Source organism: Arachis stenosperma, chromosome 7 (assembly GCF_014773155.1).
Source record: "Arachis stenosperma cultivar V10309 chromosome 7, arast.V10309.gnm1.PFL2, whole genome shotgun sequence".
Classification (NCBI taxonomy): Eukaryota; Viridiplantae; Streptophyta; class Magnoliopsida; order Fabales; family Fabaceae; genus Arachis; species Arachis stenosperma.
In genome coordinates, this window is record NC_080383.1 from 47,460,268 (window position 1) to 47,474,060 (window position 13,793).

Genomic DNA, 13,793 nt, shown 5'->3' on the forward strand with positions numbered 1-13,793 from the left:
ACAACACTTTGATGAATGTGATGATCCGTGACACTCATCATCATTCTCACCTATGAACGCGCGTGACTGACAACCACTTCCGTTCTACCTTAGGCCGGGCGCATATCTCTTAGATTCCCCAACAGAATCTTCGTGGTATAAGCTAGATAGATGGCGGCATTCATGGGGATCCAGAAAGTCTAACCTTGTCTGTGGTATTTCGAGTAGGATCCTGGGACCGGAAAGTCTAACCTTGTCTGTGGTATTTCGAGTAGGATCCTGGGAATCCATAAAGTCTAACCTTGTCTGTGGTATTCCGAGTAGGATTCCGGTATTGAATGACTGTGACGAGCTTCAAACTCCTGAAGGCTGGGCGTGATGACAAACGCAAAAGAATCAAGGGATTCTACTCCAACCTGATTGAGAACCGACAGATGATTAGCCGTGCTGTGACAGAGCATTTGGACCATTTTCACTGAGAGGATGGGATGTAGCTATCAACAAGGGTGATGCCTCCAGACGATTAGCCGTGCAGTGACAGCGCATAGGACCATTTTCCCGAGAGGATTAAAAGTAGCCATTGATGATGGTGATGCCCTACATACAGCTTGCCATGGAAAGGAGTAAGAAGGATTGGATGAAAGCAATAAGAAAGTAGAGATTCGAAAGGATTCTAGCATCTTCACACGCCTATCTGAAATTCCCACGTTTAATTTACATAAGTATTTCTATCCTATTTTATTTTCTATTTATTATTAATTTTTGAAACCCATAACCATTTAATCTGCCTAACTGAGATTTACAAGGTGACCATAGCTTGCTTCATACCAACAATCTCTGTGGGATTGACCCTTACTCACGTAAGGTATTACTTGGATGACCCAGTACACTTGCTGGTTAAGTTGAACGGAGTTGTGGAAAGAAAGTGCTGAGTTAATTTTTATGCACATGCCAAAGAGCCATTATTGTTGATCACAATTTCGTCCACCAAGTTTTTGGCGCCGTTGCCGGGGATTGTTCGAGTATGGACAACTGACGGTTCATCTTGTTGCTCAGATTAGGTAATTTTCTTTTCAAAAATCTTTTTCAAAATTTTTCTTTTCTTTTTCGTTTTTCCAAACTTTATTTTCGAAAAAAATTAATAAAAATCCAAAAAAATCATAAAATCATAAAAATCAAAAAAATATTTGGTGTTTCTTGTTTGAGTCTTGAGTCAATTTTTAAGTTTGGTGTTAATTGCATGCTTCAAAAATTTTTCTTGCAATTTTCGAAAATTCCATGCATTCATAGTGTTCTTCATGATCTTCAAGTTGTTCTTGACAAGTCTTCTTGTTTGATCTTAATGTTTTCTTGTTTTGTGTCTTATGTTGTTTTTCATATGCACTTTTTGTTTGTTAGAGTCCATGCATTAAAGATTTCTAAGTTTGGTGTCTTGCATGTTTTCTTTGCATCAAAAATTTTTCAAAAATATGTTCTTGATGTTCATCATAATCTTCAAAGTGTTCTTGGTGTTCATCTTGACATTCATAGTGTTCTTGCATGCATCTTGTGTTTTGATCCAAAATTTTTATGTTTTGGGTCATGTTTGTGTTTTTCTCTCTCCTCATTAAAAATTCAAAAATAAAAAATATCTTTTCCTTATTTCCCTCCAAATTTTCAAAATTTTGGGTTGACTTGGTCAAAAATTTTTAAAAATTAGTTGTTTCTTACAAGTCAAGTCAAAATTTCAATTTTAAAAATCTTATCTTTTCAAAATCTTTTTCAAAAATCATATCTTTTTCATTTTTTTTCTATTTTTCGAAAATTTCAAAATTATTTTTCAAATTATTTTCAAAATCTTTTTCTTATCTTTATATCATATTTTCGAAATGACACTAACAATTAATGTGATTGATTCAAAAATTTGAAGTTTGTTACTTTCTTGTTAAGAAAGGTTCAATCTTTAAAATCTAGAATCCTATCTTTTAGTTTCTTGTTAGTTAAGTAATTAATTTTAATTTTAAAATTAAATCTTTTTCAAAATATCTTTTTCCTAAAAATCTTATCTTTTTCAAAATTTGATTTCAAAAATATCTTATTTTATCTTATCTTCTTATCTTTTCAAATTTGATTTTAAAATCTTTTTCAACTAACTAATTAACTTTTTGTTTGTTTCTTATCTTTTTTCAAAACCACCTAACTACTTTTCCCTCTTCAATTTTCGAAAATATCTCACCCTTTTTCAAAATTCTTTTTAATTAATTAATTAGTTTTAATTTAAATTTAATCTTATTTCTTATCTCTAATTTTCGAAAATTTCTAACCCTTTTTAAAAATCATTTTCAAAATTTTCCCTCTCTCTTCTTATTCTTATTTAATTATTTAATTACTAATACTTCTCTTCACCTCTCTTCACCTAAATATCCGAACCCACTCTTCTTCATTCTTCTCCCCTTTTCTTTTTCTACTAACATAAAGGAATCTCTATACTGTGACATAGAGGATTTCTCTTCTTTTCTTGTTTTCTTCTCTTTCATATGAGCAGGAACAGGGAAAAAGGCACTCTTGTTGAAATTGATCCTGAACCTGAAAGGACTCTGAAAAGGAAACTAAGAGCAACTAAATTACAACAATCCAGAAACAACCTTTCAGAAATTTTCGAACAAGAGAATGAGATGGCAGCCGAAAATAATAATAATGCAAGGAGAATGCTTGGTGACTTCACAAAGCCAACGTCCAAATTTGATGGAAGAAGCATCTCCATTCCTGCCATTGGAGCCAATAATTTTGAGCTTAAGCCTCAACTAGTTGCTTTAATGCAACAAAACTGCAAGTTTTATGGACTTCCATCTGAAGATCCTTATCAGTTTTTAACTGAGTTCTTGCAGATCTGTGAGACTGTAAAGATGAATGGAGTTGATCCTGAGGTCTACAGACTCATGCTTTTCCCTTTTGTTGTAAGAGACAGAGCTAGAATATGGTTGGATTCACAACCCAAGGATAGCCTGGACTCCTGGGATAAGCTGGTCACTGCCTTCTTGGATAAATTCTTTCCTCCTCAAAAGCTGAGCAAGCTGAGAGTCGATGTTCAAATCTTCAAACAAAAAGATGGTGAATCCCTCTATGAAGCTTGGGAAAGATACAAGCAGCTGACCAAAAGATGTCCATCTGACATGTTTTCAGAATGGACCATATTAGATATATTCTATTATGGTCTATCTGAATTTTTGAAAATGTCATTGGACCATTCTGCAGGTGGATCTATTCACCTAAAGAAAACGCCTGAAGAGGCTCAAGAACTCATTGATATGGTTGCAAACAACCAATTCATGTACACTTCTGAGAGGAATTCCGTGAATAATGGGATACCTCAGAAGAAAGGAGTTCTTGAAATTGATGCTCTGAATGCCATATTGGCTCAGAACAAAGTGTTGACTCAACAGGTCAACATGATCTCTCAAAATCTGAATGGATGGCAACATGAATCCAACAGTACTAAAGAGGCAGCTTCTGAAGAAGCTTATGATCCTGAGAACCCTGCCATGGCAGAGGTTAATTACATGGGTGAACCTTATGGAAACACCTATAACTCATCATGGAGAAATCATCCAAATTTCTCATGGAAGGATCAACAAAATCCTCAACAAGGCTTTAACAATGGTGGACGCAATAGGCTGAGCAATAGCAAGCCTTTTCCATCATCTTCTCAGCAACAGACAGATAATTCTGAACAAAACACTTCTAATTTAGCCAATCTAGTCTCTGATCTGTCAAAGGCCACTTTCAGTTTCATGAGTGAAACAAGATCCTCCATCAAAAATCTGGAGGCACAAGTGGGCCAGCTGAGTAAGAAAGTCATTGAAACTCCTCCCAGTATTCTCCCAAGCAATACAGAAGAGAATCCAAAAGGAGAGTGCAAGGCCATTGATATAATCAATATGGCCGAATGCACAAGGGAGGAGGAGGACGAAAATCCTAGTGAGAAAGACCTCCTGGGACGTCCCTCAAGCAAGAAGGAGTTTCCTATTAAGGATCCAAGGGAATCTGAGGCTCATATAGAGACCATAGAGATTCCATTAAATCTCCTTCTGCCATTCATGAGCTCTGAAGACTATTCTTCCTCTGAAGAGGATAAAGATGTGACTGGAGAGCAAGTTACTCAATATTTAGGAGCTATCATGAAGCTGAATGCCAAGTTGTTTGGCAATGAGACTTGGGAAAGTGAACCTCCCTTGCTCATTGGTGAACTAGACACCTGGATTCAGAAAATTTTACCTCAAAAGATACAAGATCCTGGCAAGTTCTTAATACCTTGTACCATAGGCACCATGACCTTTGAAAAAGCTCTATGTGATCTGGGGTCAGGGATAAATCTTATGCCACTCTCTGTAATGGAGAAGCTGGGGATCATTGAGGTACAACCTGCCTTGTTCTCATTACAATTGGAAGACAAGTCATTGAGACAAGCTTATGGAATAGTAAAGGATGTGTTAGTAAAGGTTGAAGGCCTTTACATCCTTGCTGATTTCATAATCTTAGACACTAGGAAGGAAGAGGATGAATGCATCATCCTTGGAAGACCTTTCCTAGCCACAGCAGGAGCTGTGATAAATCTCAACAGAGGTGAATTAGTCCTTCAATTGAATGGGGACTACCTTGTGTTTAAGGCACATGGCCATCCCTCTGTGACAAAAGAGAGTAACACTACAAGAAAATGGAGCATTTGTAACAAAAAATTTGTATCAAATTTAAAATTGTTACAAATTATGATTTTTTTTGTAACAATAATTGTTTATTGTTACAAAATAAGAATATTTTGTAACAACAAAAAAAATTGTTACAAAATATTTCAATATTTTGTAACAACGTAAGTTCTTTTGTTACAAATTATGTTGACTTTCGTATCGAATTGTTATTTTGTTGCAAAATATTATAATGTTTTGTAACAAATGATTATATTGTTGCAACAATTCAAAATATTTTGTAACAAAATATCTATTTGTTTCAAAAGCTCTAAATATTTTGTAATAAAAATTAATTTGTCACAAAATACAATATTTTTGTAACAAGTTATTTATTTGTCACAAAATTTATAGATTTTTTGTAACTAATAAAAATTTTGTTTCAACATATTAAATGTAAGACTTCAGCGAATTTTTGAAAATTAACATAATGAGTTATTTATGATTTATTATATTTATTTAATATTTTATATTCAAAGATTTATTTTACTAAAAATATTTAAATCAAATTAATAATATTTTCAGTTTAAAATTATTTTAAAAATTAAATAATAAGTTATTTATAATTTATTATATTTATTTAAAATAAATTTTTAGAAATTTTTATATTAAACAAAGTGTTTTTTTATTTAAAGTTTTAGTAATTGAAAAAAATATAAAAATTTCATATGATTTGATTTAAATATTTGAAATTTTTTAATTCAATATTTTAAGTTTTACAAATAAAAAAATTAATTTAATTATCTTTAATTTTATTTTAATTAGTATTTATTTAAAAATAATTTATAAATTTATAATTAAATAATATCTTTATATAATTATTATTAAATTAAAATTAAATTTTAATTATTATACTACCATTATTTTTGTTAAAAATATTTAAATTACCCAAACTCTAACCCTAATACAACCCACACTCACCCCACCCCCTAAACCTAGTAGCCGCCAGCCCTCTCCCTTCCCAAAGTACTCATCCAGCGCCCAGCGGAAAAGAAAAGAAAGTAAGAGCAAGGGAAAATAGAAATAGGGGAAAGAGAAAGAAGAGAAGGAGAGGGGGAAGGAGGGGAGGATGGCGCTGGCGGGCATCACTGCCGCCGCGCCGTCGTGTCACATCCAGAGGAGAGAGGGCGCCGTTGAGGAAGGGCCAAGGAGATAGAGAGCGTTGCACCTTCCACGAGTGAGCTGTCGGAGTCGTCGTCGTCGTGCCCAACCACCATCGTCGCCGTTCAAGCCACCGGACTGCCGCATGCAAGGAGCTTTCCGTTTCGCCGCCGCCGTTACTGATAGCTCCTTGGCGTCTGATGAGCGGATAATTTGTACCCTTTTTGGCATTGTTTTTAGTATGTTTTTAGTATGATCTAGTTAGTTTTTAGTATATTTTTATTAGTTTTTAGTTAAAATTCACTTTTCTGGACTTTACTATGAGTTTGTGTGTTTTTCTGTGATTTCAGATATTTTCTGGCTGAAATTGAGGGACCTGAGCAAAAATCTGATCCAGAGACTGAAAAGGACTGCAGATGCTGTTGGATTCTGACCTCCCTGCACTCGAAGAGGATTTTCTGGAGCTACAGAAGCCCAATTGGCGCGCTCTCAACGGCGTTGGAAAGTAGACATCCTGGGCTTTCCAGCAATATATGATAGTCCATACTTTGCCTAAGATTTGATGGCCCAAACCGGCGTTCAAAGTCACCCTCAGAAATTCCAGCGTTAAACGCCGGAACTGGCACCTAAATGGGAGTTAAACGCCCAAACTGGCATAAAAGCTGGCGTTTAACTCCAAGAAGAGTCTCTACACGAAATTTCTTCATTGCTCAGCCCAAGCACACACCAAGTGGGCCCGGAAGTGGATTTTTATGTCATTTACTCATCTCTGTACACCCTAGGCTACTAGTTTTCTATAAGTAGGACCTTTTGCTATTGTATTTTCATATCGAGAGCTTTTGATCATGTTTTATGATTGAACTCACTTTGGGAGGCTGGCCATTCGGCCATGCCTAGACCTTGTTCTTATGTATTTTCAACGGTGGAGTTTCTACACACCATAGATTAAGGTGTGGAGCTCTGCTGTACCTCGAGTATTAATGCAATTACTATTGTTCTTCTATTCAATTCCGCTTGTTCTTTTTCCAAGATATCACTTGTTCTTCAACTTGATGAATGTGATGATCCGTGACACTCATCATCATTCTCACCTATGAACAAGGTGACTGACAACCACTTTTGTTCTACAAGCAACCAAGGCTCTAGTGAATATCTCTTGGATTCCTGATACACGATGCATGGTTGATCGCCTGACAACCGAGTGCTCGCCTGACAAACGAGCCAGCGATTCCGTGAGATCAGAGTCTTCGTGGTATAGGCAAGAACTGATGGCGGCATTCAAGAGAATCCGGAAGGTCTAAACCTTGTCTGTGGTATTCTGAGTAGGATTCAATGATTGAATGACTGTGACGTGCTTCAAACTCCTAGCAGGCGGGGCGTTAGTGACAGACGCAAAAGAATCAATGGATTCTATTCCGGCCTGACCGAGAACCGACAGCTGATTAGCCATATGCTATGACAGAGCATAGGAACATTTTCACTGAGAGGATGGGAGGTAGCCACTGACAACGGTGAAACCCTACATGAGCTTGCCATGGAAAAGAGTAAGAAGGATTGGATGAAGACAGTAGGAAAGCAGAGAGACGGAAGGGAAGGCATCTTCATACGCTTATCTGAAGTTCCTACCAATGAATTACATAAGTACCTCTATCTTTATCTTTATGCTTTATTCGTATATCACTATACCTATTTGAGTCTACCTGACTGAGATTTACAAGGTGACCATAGCTTGCTTCATACCAACAATCTCCGTGGGATCGACCCTTACTCGCGTAAGGTATTACTTGGACGACCCAGTGCACTTGCTGGTTAGTTGTGCGAAGTTGTGTTTATGCCATGGTATTGAACACCAAGTTTTTGGATTCATTACCGGGGATTGTTTTGTGTAAAAATAGTGATCACAATTTCGTGCACCAAGTTTTTGGCGCCGTTGCCGAGGATTGTTTGTGTATGGACAACTGACGGTTCATCTTGTTGCTTAGATTAGGTAATTTTTTTCTTCAGAGTTCTTAAGAATGAATTCTAGTGTTTCATGATGATCTGTTAAAATCTGGCTGGCTGAGAAGCCATGTCTAATCTTATTGGACCGAGGTTTTAACTAATCATCACAATAGCTTGTTGATTCCTATCAATCTTGCTATTGGAGCAATGATCTGCTAAGGCTTGGCTGGCCATTGGCCATGTCTAGTGTTTTGGACCGAAGCTTTCTTTGAAAGCTTGGCTGGCTGTGAAGCCATGTCTAATTCCTGGACCGGAGTCTTAGACTAGCATTGCAATGATTCCTGGAATTCAAACTAAGAATTCTGAAACTTTTATTTTCTATTTTCATATAATTTTCGAAAAAAGCACAAAAAAATTTTCAAAATTATAAAAACCAAAAAAAATTTTATGTTTCTTGTTTGAGTCTAGTGTCTAATTTTAAGTTTGGTGTCTTGCATGTATTGTTTATTTGATCTTGGTTCTATTTTCAAGTCAATAGTACAGGGAACTGAAGATTCAGAACATGCAGCAGAGGAATTACACAGAAAAAGCTGGGCGTTCAAAACGCCCAGTGAAGAAGGACAGACTGGCGTTTAAACGCCAGCCAGGGTACCTGGTTGGGCGTTTAACGCCCAAAAAGGTAGCATTTTGGGCGTTAAACGCCAGAATGGATACCATTCTGGACGTTTAACGCCAGGATGGCACAAGGGGGAGAATTTTGTTTTCAAATCAAATTTTTTTCAAGTTTTCAAAGTTTTTCAAAATCAAATCTTTTTCAAATCATATCTTTTCAATCAAATGTTTTCAAAATCAATTTCTTTCCTTTTTCAAAGATACTTGCTAACAATTAATGATTTGATTGAACATTTCAAGTATGTTGCCTTTTCTGTTGAGAAAGGTTTAATGTTTGAATCATATCTTTTCTTGTTAGGTAAGTCATTAATTTTTTTTCTCAAATCTTTTTTTTAAAATTGTTTTCAAATCATATCTTCTCAATCACATATTTTTAAAACCAATCATATCTTCTTAACCTCATCTTTTTCAAAATAGTTTTCAATCAAATCTTTTTGATTTCTAATTTCAAAATCTTTTTCAAAAATCACTTGATCTCTTTCCCACTCTTATTTTCGAAAATTAATTAGTGTTTTTTTTAAAATGTTTTCAATTTCTTTAACTTAATTTTCAAAAATTCTCTTCCCCTCTTCCCACATCCTTCTATTTATGGAGTACCACTCCTTCTCAATGCACAATTCGAACTATATCTGATTAAGTTCGAATTCTTCTACCTCTTTCTTCTATTTTTCTGTTCTTCTGACACCTAAAGGAATCTCTATACTGTGACATAGAGGATTCCACATTTTCTTGTTCTCTTCTCTTTCATATGAGCAGGAGCAGAGACAAAGGCATTCTTGTTGAAGCTGACCCTGAACCTGAAAGGACCTTGAAGCGAAAGCTAAGAGAAGCTAAGGCACAATTCTCTATAGAGGACCTAACAGAAATCCTCAAAGAAGAAGAAGACATGACAGCCGAAAACAACAACAATGCAAACAATGCAAGGAAGGTGCTGGGTGACTTTACTGCACCTACTCCCGACTTCTATGGGAGAAGCATCTCTATCCCTGCCATTGGAGCAAACAACTTTGAGCTTAAGCCTCAATTAGTTTCTCTAATGCAACAGAATTGCAAGTTCCATGGACTTCCATTGGAAGATCCTCATCAGTTTTTGGCTGAGTTCTTGCAAATCTGTGACACTGTCAAGACTAATGGGGTAGACCCTGAGCTCTACAGACTTATGCTATTCCCTTTTGCTGTAAGAGACAGAGCTAGGACATGGTTGGACTCACAACCTAAAGAAAGCCTGGACTCATGGGAAAAGCTAGTCAATGCCTTCTTGGCAAAGTTCTTTCCACCTCAAAAATTGAGTAAGCTTAGAGTGGAAGTCCAAACCTTCAGACAGAAGGATGGAGAATCCCTCTATGAAGCTTGGGAAAGATACAAACAATTGATCAGAAAAATGTCCTTCTGACATGCTTTCTGAATGGAGCATCATAGGTATTTTCTATGATGGTCTCTCTGAACTATCCAAGATGTCTTTGGATAGCTCTGCTGGAGGATCTCTTCATTTGAAGAAGACGCCTACAGAAGCTCAAGAGCTAATTGAAATGGTTGCAAATAACCAATTCATGTACACTTCTGAAAGGAATCCTGTGAACAATGGGACTAATCAGAAGAAAGGAGTTCTTGAGATTGATGCTCTGAATGCCATTCTGGCTCAGAACAAGATATTGACTCAACAAGTCAATTTGATTTCTCAAAGTCTGTCTGGAATGTAAAATGCACCAAGCAGTACTAAGGATGCTTCATCTGAAGAAGAAGCCTATGATCCTGAGAACCCTTCAATGGAAGAGGTGAATTACCTAGGAGAACCCTATGGAAACACCTATAATTCTTCAGGGAGAAATCACCCAAATTTCTCATGGAAGAATCAAGAGAGACCTCAACAAGGTTTCAACAACAATAATGGTGGAAGAAACAGGTTTAGCAATGGCAAGCCTTTTCCATCATCTTCTCAGCAACAGACAGAGAATTCTAAGCAGAACCCCTCTGACTTAGCAACTATGGTCTCTGATCTAATTAAAACCACTCAAAGTTTCATGACTGAAATAAGGTCCTCCATTAGGAATTTGGAGGCACAAGTGGGACAGCTGAGCAAGAAAGTTACTGAACTCCCTCCTAGTACTCTCCCAAGCAATACAGAAGAAAATCCAAAAGGAGAGTGCAAGGCCATCAACATGGCCGAATTTGGAGAGGAAGGAGAGGAAGTGAACGCCACTGAGGAAGACCTCAATGGGCGTGCACTGACCTCCAATGAGTTTCCCAATGAGGAACCATGGGAATCTGAGGCTCAAAATGAGACCATAGAGATTCCATTGGACTTACTTCTGCCTTTCATGAGCTCTGATGAGTATTCTTCCTCTGAAGAGGATGAGTATGTCACTGAAGAGCAAGTTGCTAAATACCTTGGAGCAATCATGAAGCTAAATGACAAGTTATTTGGAAATGAGACTTGGGAGAATGAACCTCCTTTGCTCACCAAAGAACTGGATGACTTGTCTAGGCAGAGATTACCTCAAAAGAGACAAGATCCTGGGAAGTTTTCAATACCTTGTACCATAGGCACCATGACCTTCAAGAAGGCTCTGTGTGACTTAGGGTCAAGTGTAAACCTCATGCCTCTCTCTGTAATGGAGAAGCTAGGGATCTTTGAGGTGCAAGCTGCAAGAATCTCATTAGAGATGGCAGACAACTCAAGAAAACAAGCTCATGGACTTGTAGAGGATGTTTTGGTGAAGATTGAAAACCATTACATCCCTGCTGATTTCATAGTCCTAGAGACTGGGAAATGCATGGATGAAACCATCATCCTTGGCAGACCCTTCCTAGCCACAGCAAAGGCTGTGATTGATGTTGATAGAGGTGAGCTAATCATTCAAGTGAATGAAGAATCCTTTGTGTTTAAGGCTCAAGGATATCCCTCTGTCATCATGGAGAGGAAGCATGAAGAGCTTCTCTCAAATCAGAGTCAAACAGAGCCCCCACAGTCAAACTCTAAGTTTGGTGTTGGGAGGCCACAACCAAACTCTAAGTTTGGTGTTGAACCCCCACATTCAAACTCTAAGTTTGGTGTTGGGAGGTTCCCACATTGCTCTGATCACCAATGAGGCTCCATGAGAGCCATCTGTCAAGCTACTGACATTAAAGAAGCGCTTGTTGGGAGGCAACCCAATGTTATATTTTGACTATTTTCTTTTGTTATTTTATGTTTTTTGTAGGTTGATGATCATGAAAAGTCACAAAATCAATTGAAAAAGCAAAAACAGAATGAAAAACAGGAAGAAAAATAGCACACCCTGGAGGAAGAACCCACTGGCGTTTAAACGCCAGTGAGGCTAGCAGGTGGGCGTTTAACGCCCAGTCTGGCACCATTCTGGGTGTTTAACGCCAGAAAGGGGCACCAGACTGGCGTTAAACGCCAGAAAAGGGCAAGAACCTGGCGTTAAACGCCAGGAATGGGCACCAACCCGGCGTTTAACGCCAGAAATGGCTCAAAACGTGATTTTGAATGCCATTTGGTGCAGGGATGACTTTTCCTTGACACCACAGGATCTGTGAACCCCACAGGATCCCCACCAACCCCACCACTCACATCCATCCTTCATAAAACCCCATCTACCTCACCATTCAAAATTCAAACCACTCTCCAACCCAAACCCACCCATAAAGGCCGAACCACAAAGCCACCTCCATCTCCTCCATTTCTTCTTCTTCTACTCTCTTCTTTCTTCTTTTGCTCGAGGACGAGCAATCCTTTTAAGTTTGGTGTGGTAAAAGCATTGCTTTTTGTTTTTCCATAACCATTTATGGCATCCAAGGCCGGAGAAACCTCTAGAAAGAGGAAAGGGAAGGCAAAAGCCTCCTCCTCCGAGTCATGGGAGATGGAGAGATTCATCTCAAGGGTGCATCAAGACCACTTCTATGAAGTTGTGGCCATGAAGAAGGGTCAACTTTGATCAAAGGTTGGACCAAGTCCTCATAGACATTTATGAAGAGGGCGTTCAATGAAAGAGAGATTCAAGAGGGAAGCCGGTTCAACTGAGAAGGCATGACCTCAAGCCCATCACTAAGAAAAGGGTGGAGCATCAAGAACACTCCATCATCCTCCATGAAATTAGAGAAGATCAAAGGATCATGAGAGAGGAGCAACAAAGACAAGGAAGAGACATTGAGGAGCTCAAGCACTCCATAGGATCTTCAAGAGGAAGAAAGAGCCGCCATCACTAAGGTGGACCCGTTCTTTAATCTCCTTGTTCTTTATTTTCCTGTTTTTCAAAAATTAATGCTTATGTTTGTCCATGTTTGTGTCTTGTGATCATTAGTGTCTATGCCTTAAAGTTATGAATGTCCTATGAATCCATCACCTTTCTTAAATAAAAAATTGTTCTTAATTGAAAAAGAAAAGAATTGCATGAATTTTGAATTTTATAGCAGTTTAATTATTTTGATTTGGTGGCATTACTTTTGTTTTCTGAATGTATGCTTAAACAGTGCATATGTCTTTTGAATTTGTGGTTCATGAATGTTGGCTCTTGAAAGAATGATGAAAAAGGAGACATGTTACTGAGGATCTGAAAAATCATAAAAATGATTCTTGAAGCAAGAAAAAGCAGTGAATACAAAAAAAAAAAAGAGAGGCGAAAAAAAAAACCGAAAAAAAAAAGAGAAAGAGAAAAAGAAAGAAAAAGAAAGAATAAAGTTGTGATCCAAGGCAAAAAGAGTGTGCTTAAGAACCCTGGACACCTCTAATTGGGGACTCTAGCAAAGCTGAGTCACAATCTGAAAAGGTTCACCCAATTATGTGTCTGTGGCATGTATGTATACGGTGGTAATACTGGAAGACAGAGTGCTTTGGGCCACGGCCAAGACTCAATAAGTAGCTGTGTTCAAGAATCATCATACTTAACTAGGAGAATCAATAACACTATCTGGATTCTGAGTTCCTAAAGAAGCCAATCATTCTGAGTTGCAAAGGATAAAGTGAGATGCCAAAACTGTTCAAAGGCAAAAAGCTAAAAGCCCCGCTCATCTAATTAATACTGATCTTCATAGATGTTTTTGGAGTTCATTGCATATTCTCTTCTTTTATCTTATTTGATTTTCAGTTGCTTGAGGACAAGCAACAATTTAAGTTTGGTGTTGTGATGAGCGGATAATTTGTACCCTTTTTGGCATTGTTTTTAGTATGTTTTTAGTATGATCTAGTTAGTTTTTAGTATATTTTTATTAGTTTTTAGTTAAAATTCACTTTTTCTGGACTTTACTATGAGTTTGTGTGTTTTTTTGTGATTTCAGGTATTTTCTGGCTGAAATTGAGGGACCTGAGCAAAAATCTGATCCAGAGACTGAAAAGGACTGCAGATGCTGTTGGATTCTGACCTCCCTGCACTCGAAGTG

General features: G+C 37.5%; 1 non-coding gene across 1 annotated transcript; it reads right to left on the reverse strand.

The window, feature by feature from the left end:
* Positions 1 to 3,029: 3,029 nt before the first annotated feature.
* LOC130942385 (small nucleolar RNA R71) lies at positions 3,030 to 3,133 on the reverse strand. The gene has a single exon (XR_009070956.1). It is a non-coding gene; the product is annotated as a small nucleolar RNA R71 (small nucleolar RNA).
* Between the last annotated feature and the right edge of the window lie 10,660 nt (positions 3,134 to 13,793).